The following is a 6,000-nucleotide window of genomic DNA, read 5'->3' on the forward strand; positions in this document are numbered from 1 at the left end:
TATCGTGCGAGATGGAAGTTGGAAGATGTTACTCTGAGGAGTTTAGCATCGTAACGTTGGGTCAACGGTATTCCCCAGTAGTGCGATACTGGAGGAGATTTCTGTCGTGCAAGATGGAAGTTGGAAGATGTTACTCTGAGGAGTTTAGCATCGTAACGTTGGGTCAACGGTATTCCCCAGTAGTGCGATACTGGAGGAGATTTCTGTCGTGCGAGATGGAAGTTGGAAGGTGTTACTCTGAGGAGTTCAGCATCGTGATTTTGGAGCAACAGTATTCCCCAGTTAGTCCCCGGCAAGCGTCTGCCTGGTTTTGACATATGTAGATGTCATCCCTGCGATACCAGTAAGTGTCGTGTCGATCCCCGTAATATCCTTTCTTTGGTGTCAGTAAACATCATTGTTCGATTTCAGTAAACGTCGAGTTTCCTTCCCAGTCATTGGTCAATGTTTGGTCGAGTATTTTCTTTTGTGTCTGTAAACATCATCGTTCGATGTCAGTAAACGTCGAGTTTCCTTCCCAGTCATTGGTAAATGTTTGGTCGAGTATCTTTTCTTTGGTGTCTGTAAACATCATTGTTCGATGTCAATAAACGTCGAGTTTCCTTCTCAGTCATTGGTCAATGTCTGGTCGAGTATTTTCTTTGGTGTCTGTAAACATCATTGTTCGATGTCAGTAAATGTCGAGTTTCCTTCCCAGTCATTGGTCAATGTCTGGTCGAGTATTTTCTTTGGTGTCAGTAAACATCATTGTTCGATGTCAGTAAACGTCGAGTTCCTTCCCAGTCATTGGTAAATGTCTGGTCGAATACCCTCTGATATGTCGCCATCAGAGTGGTGGTTGGTGTTATTTCCGGCATTGCCAACGGAATTATCACAAGAAAATGGAGAACGAGGTTCATTGTTTGGCAGCAAGAGTAATATGAAGTTATTGGGGTTCAAATGCGGTGATACGGGGTCATCCGCGCAAATCAAAAAAAATTCTGGGGTCCAAGAAAAGCAAAAAAAGAGGAAATCATCAAAAAGTTGTGGGGTTCAAGAAAAGCAAAAAATATAATAATAATCCCCAACGGAGTGCAAATTGTTCGTCTGTTCTTGGTATTCAATCACTCTTCACCCTGATCATCTGAAAGCCGAGGCTGTTCATATCGACAGGTTCATAGTGGATTGAATAGGGGCAGCTGTAACACCTCAAAATTTGCCCTCCTCTTCTTGGTAATAGCTTAACATATTGCATTTCATATTTTAGGGCATTAGGCATATACATATTGCATATCATGTGAAAATAAACAAGTCATCCTCCTAAGTCTTTCTCAGAAGATAGAGAGGTTAAGAGATTCAAGCTTGAGGGTCTCATGAATTGATGATCAATCATCTGAGGGTTGCTCTTCAATTAGGGTTTTATTGGTTCCTCAAGGAGGTTGAGTATTATCTTGATTGCAAAGGTACATCATCATCATCATGGTTATGTCCTTATCAAAGGTTTCAGAATTCATGCTCAGGTTCCGTGGGATTAGTGTTTTGACCTCTGGTCAACCCTAATCAGTGACTTCTATTCCAATCAGGGTTTATCAAGGAGATGAGGTCTTTCTTGAGAAGGAGATCATATGATCATTATGAAGAGCTTATTGGAGCTAGGGGTTCATTTCTGAGCCAATTCCTCAAGTGGTAGAGGCTCAAGCTGATCAGAGCATGGCCAAGTCATTCGGGGCCCATAAAAGTCAATAGAAAGTCAACTGAGGGCTAGGAGGGGGAGAAATGGTTTGAGACACTTCATTCATGTCCTAAAGAGGTTCATTTGTCATTATAAACCTCTATGTTGAAGAATTTGAGGTCAGTGCAAAACTTTCCAAAAATGGAAAGTGACCCATAATTGAAAGTTTCCAAAAATGGAAAGTTTTTGGTCCAAATTCAACTTGATCTTACATCATCAAAGAAGCTTCAAATGAAATTTTATCCAACATGAAAGTTGAAGATCTCTCTCTCCCATTTCAAAAAAGTCCAAGATCATGAATTTATGATGAATGGTTGAGGAGATATGATCAAATCATTACCAAGTGTGCTTGAAACTTCAAAAGGGCATAACTTTTGACTCATAACTCCAAATTGAGTGCTCCTTTTTGCATAATTCTTCTCGTGACATGGACTTTCCAAATCATTCATCACATTACATGAAATTTCATCATATGATCATATGCATATTCATGTCCATTTTTGAGGGAAAATCATGAATTCAAAATTGGTGCATCATATGGACTTTTTAACCATTCCAACATGTTTATAAGAGGATTTTAAGTGAAATTGCATGGCCATTGTTACTGTTCACGTAGGATTGCATGCATGGGGTGAAAAAACCAAATTTTGCATAACACCTCTTTTCTCATTAAAGTTTAATTAGCCAAGCCTAAGCATGATTAGAAAATGGATTAACATGTCATATAAATAGCTAATCATAACAGAATTTTCAGAATACACAATTCTAGATCTAGATCCAAAATTTCCCTCCAAAATTTCTCTTCTTCCAAATTCAAAAATTCTTCAAAGAACACTTGAGTTTTATTGCATATTCTGGATTCTTGATCATTTTTTGGTAGCATTCAAGCCATTGATTGAAGAAATTGGTGAAGGATCAAGCATCTCCATACATGAGCATGAACATGGAGCTTTGAGTTTAAGCTAGATCCAATTCGTTTCAAGCTTCAAGTTCAACTTCAGAAGTCATAACAAGGTTAATAGAAGGGATTTGGATGCTGCTAGACACCTGAACACGCTGCTGCCATTGTTGGAGCTTCAAGAGGTCACAATTTCGCATCTCTTAATTCTTTGTTTCCTTGCCATAATTGTATAATGCGTTGCTTGCTAATTCCACTGGTATAAAGAACTTGAAATTTGGTGCAATATTCATGGAGTTATATGAAATTAAAGTTTGAATGTTCATGTTGTTTTCTCTTCGATTTGCTGTGTTCATGATGAATTAATGTGAATGGATGATAGATTTGGATTGTACACATTGAGAGCTTTCATTTGGTATAGATTTCGCAAGAATCTGGAAAAAATTTGGAACAGATCACTGTAGCTCCGCCGTCTTCGCGAAGAAGACGGTGGAAACCACCACGTATCGTATGCGTACCGTACGCGTACAACATGCTTTGGTTTAGACTGTACGCGTACCATACGCGTATCATGCTAGGGTTTGTCTGGTTCAGGCGCGCGCACACACTTCGAATCCGGCTTCAGAGATTTCCATTTTGTTCATTTCTTTTTGTTATTTTCATGATATTTCAATGTTTATTTCATTTTTTCCATGATCTTCAAAAAATCACCAAAAATAGTATAATGATCCAAATAATTCCAGGTTTTTTGCTACTTGATCCTTGAAATGTCTAGAATTTTATGGTGTTGATTGTATGATTTTATCATTGCTAGAAATTAAATTGTGTTGCATTCTTTGAACATGTGTACATTTGGACCTTGCTTCATTCTTTCTATCATAAAATGCCCAATAATGATCCAAATGCCATGAAATTTTGCATGATGATTGATTTGTGTGATTTTATTTGGCATTTTTCTCATTTGCCATTTCTGTTTTATACACATGTTTGTATGGTGTGACAATGTGTGTCACACAATTGGATGTCCTATTTGATCATTTTCATTTCCATATCAATTGACCTCTTCTGTTTACAATTTTTGGTATGCTAATTGTGTTTGATGTGTTGAATGCTCATGAAAATTTCCAGAATTGTTTGAGCCATTTCTGATTTAATGTGCATTTTCTCATCTTGTATGTCCAATTGATGATCATGTTGTGTGCATTGCCTTCTCTTGCTCATTACATGACTTTGCTTAATGCTTTTGACTTGGTCCTTTTTAGGACATGTTCATGATTTATTAAGGATGATTCATGTTGAGTTCTAGCTTCTGTTTCGGCTTTTTACTTCACTTTTGACCCTAGGCTTTGCCCTAGGGGTTTGTACTCACATTTGAGTTGTGAATTTCAGGTTCAAGCATGCATCTCCATGATTGATGTTGCTTCTTCATTTGAGCTTGGCCATTTGTTATTGTTTGCTAACATTTGTTTGTTTTGTAGGCTCTGATGATAATTCACTTGAGTGTTTGCCTTATGGCTTACTCATTGTGCATATTGGATTTGTCTGTCTGTTGAGTTCTATTGACTGTTGTCTGTTTGTCTAAACATAGTACTGATTGTTTAGCTTTTCTTACAGGTACTTTAGCCGCTTTAACTCATTATTTGAGTTGCTTTGCTTTTCTTGTGGTGGGCATACCACCTAGGTAACTTCCTATTCTCCATGTAGTCTGGAAGACCTGTCATGTTATTTTGGCAGGCACTTGTCTGAAGCCCTCCTTAAGAGGCAATGTTTGTGTTTGTTTATCTTTGTGCCTTGTACATGTAAAGACCTCCTAAGTGAAGAGGCATTGGCAGATAAAAGGGATTTGCAATTGATCCCCTGCTATTCAATTGAGTCTTTCATCTTGCTCGCACTACGTGCTGATGCATTTTGGATAAACACCCAAGATCCTTTGTATACAGAGTCAGTCATGTGGAGTAGAGTTCCTCATTCTGGACTCCCACACCTTCTTTGATTCAAGCTCACCCAGGCCCGGGTTAAGAGCTATGAGGCATAACCCTCATATCCATTTCATCTGCTCACCCTAACTCTCAATGTTAGAGGTTAAGAGCCTGACTACCCATTCCAGTATTTGGCTTGTTTATCAAGGTCGATATGACCCCTTGACTAAAGCCCAACCTTGCTTGAGCCCACTTGTTTGCGTATAGTGTGTGCTCATTGCTTTTGATGTTTATCCGTTTTGCTTCTCATCTCCTTTCTGTAGGGGTCGTATGATCAACTTTCGAGGAAGTTGAACGTACGTAGAGATAGACTTGAGTTGACTCACTGCCTGTGTGAGTCAAACTCTTGTTAGAAACCTTAACCTAGGACTATTGTGGATTACATGACAACTATTAGGCTCGAGTCAGTCTCCCTTTTAGTTTGTTATTTCCCAGTCTCTGGTTAGGATAGAAGTTTCTCCCCTGTTCAGGGGAACTACGTCGCCCTGATCCTCATACCAGATGAGGTACGTAGGCAGTAGATGGGCAGATCTCTCCGGGCGCCCTTTTTCTTTTTCAACCCTTTTGTGTGTGTTTGGAGTCTGACGTAAGTCCAGCGATTGGCAGTCGGTTTCCTGTTTTACGTTTGGAGTCTGACGTAAGCCCAGCGATTGGCAGTCGGTTTCCTGTGTGTGTTGGTTTGTTTGGAGTATGACATAAGTCCAGCGATTGGCAGTCGGTTTCCTGTTTGTGTTCTGTTTGGCGTGCGTTAGCCGAGCTACGGGTGCTCTGATTCTTTCTCTGGTTAGAGAAGATACGTATGCATAGGATGCAACATCCTAGCGAGCACGTTCCCCCCGTTCCCTGAACTACGTCGACTCTGATGTCTGTGTCTGACAGACTATGTAGGCCCAGGATGCGATATCCTGCCGAGTCCCGTTTCCTCCGTCTTTCACCTGTGTTTCACTCCATTTTTGTGCAGTTTGTGAGCAGTTATTTAGCAACATTTCTTCTATTCTTTCTGAGCATGGATTCCGTCGAGTACGATGGATGCGTAGGGGTGCTAATACCTTCCCTTCGCATAACCGACTCCCGATCCTTGCATCTCTGGTCGCGAGACCATTCCTTTCCAGGTTTACTTCGATCGTTTCCTTTCCCTCCTTTGGATAAATAACGCACGGTGGTGGCTCTGTGTCTTTTCCCGCCGGTTTTTTCGCGTAATGCGACAGCTGGATGTACCCACTACCTACAAAAGAAACAAAGTTATACATAGACATACTTTTGGTATTTTGGTTAGTAAACAGAGAAAAATAAAGTATGATACATTCAAATGTGCTTGGTGATCTTTCCCAATGCAAACCCAATGAATGAGGGGTATGGAGGATGCCAAGGTGTGATCCCAAAGCCAATGCTTATGATGAGATAGCATGAGG

This window comes from Lathyrus oleraceus, chromosome 1, assembly GCF_024323335.1.
Source record: "Lathyrus oleraceus cultivar Zhongwan6 chromosome 1, CAAS_Psat_ZW6_1.0, whole genome shotgun sequence".
Classification (NCBI taxonomy): domain Eukaryota; kingdom Viridiplantae; phylum Streptophyta; class Magnoliopsida; order Fabales; family Fabaceae; genus Lathyrus; species Lathyrus oleraceus.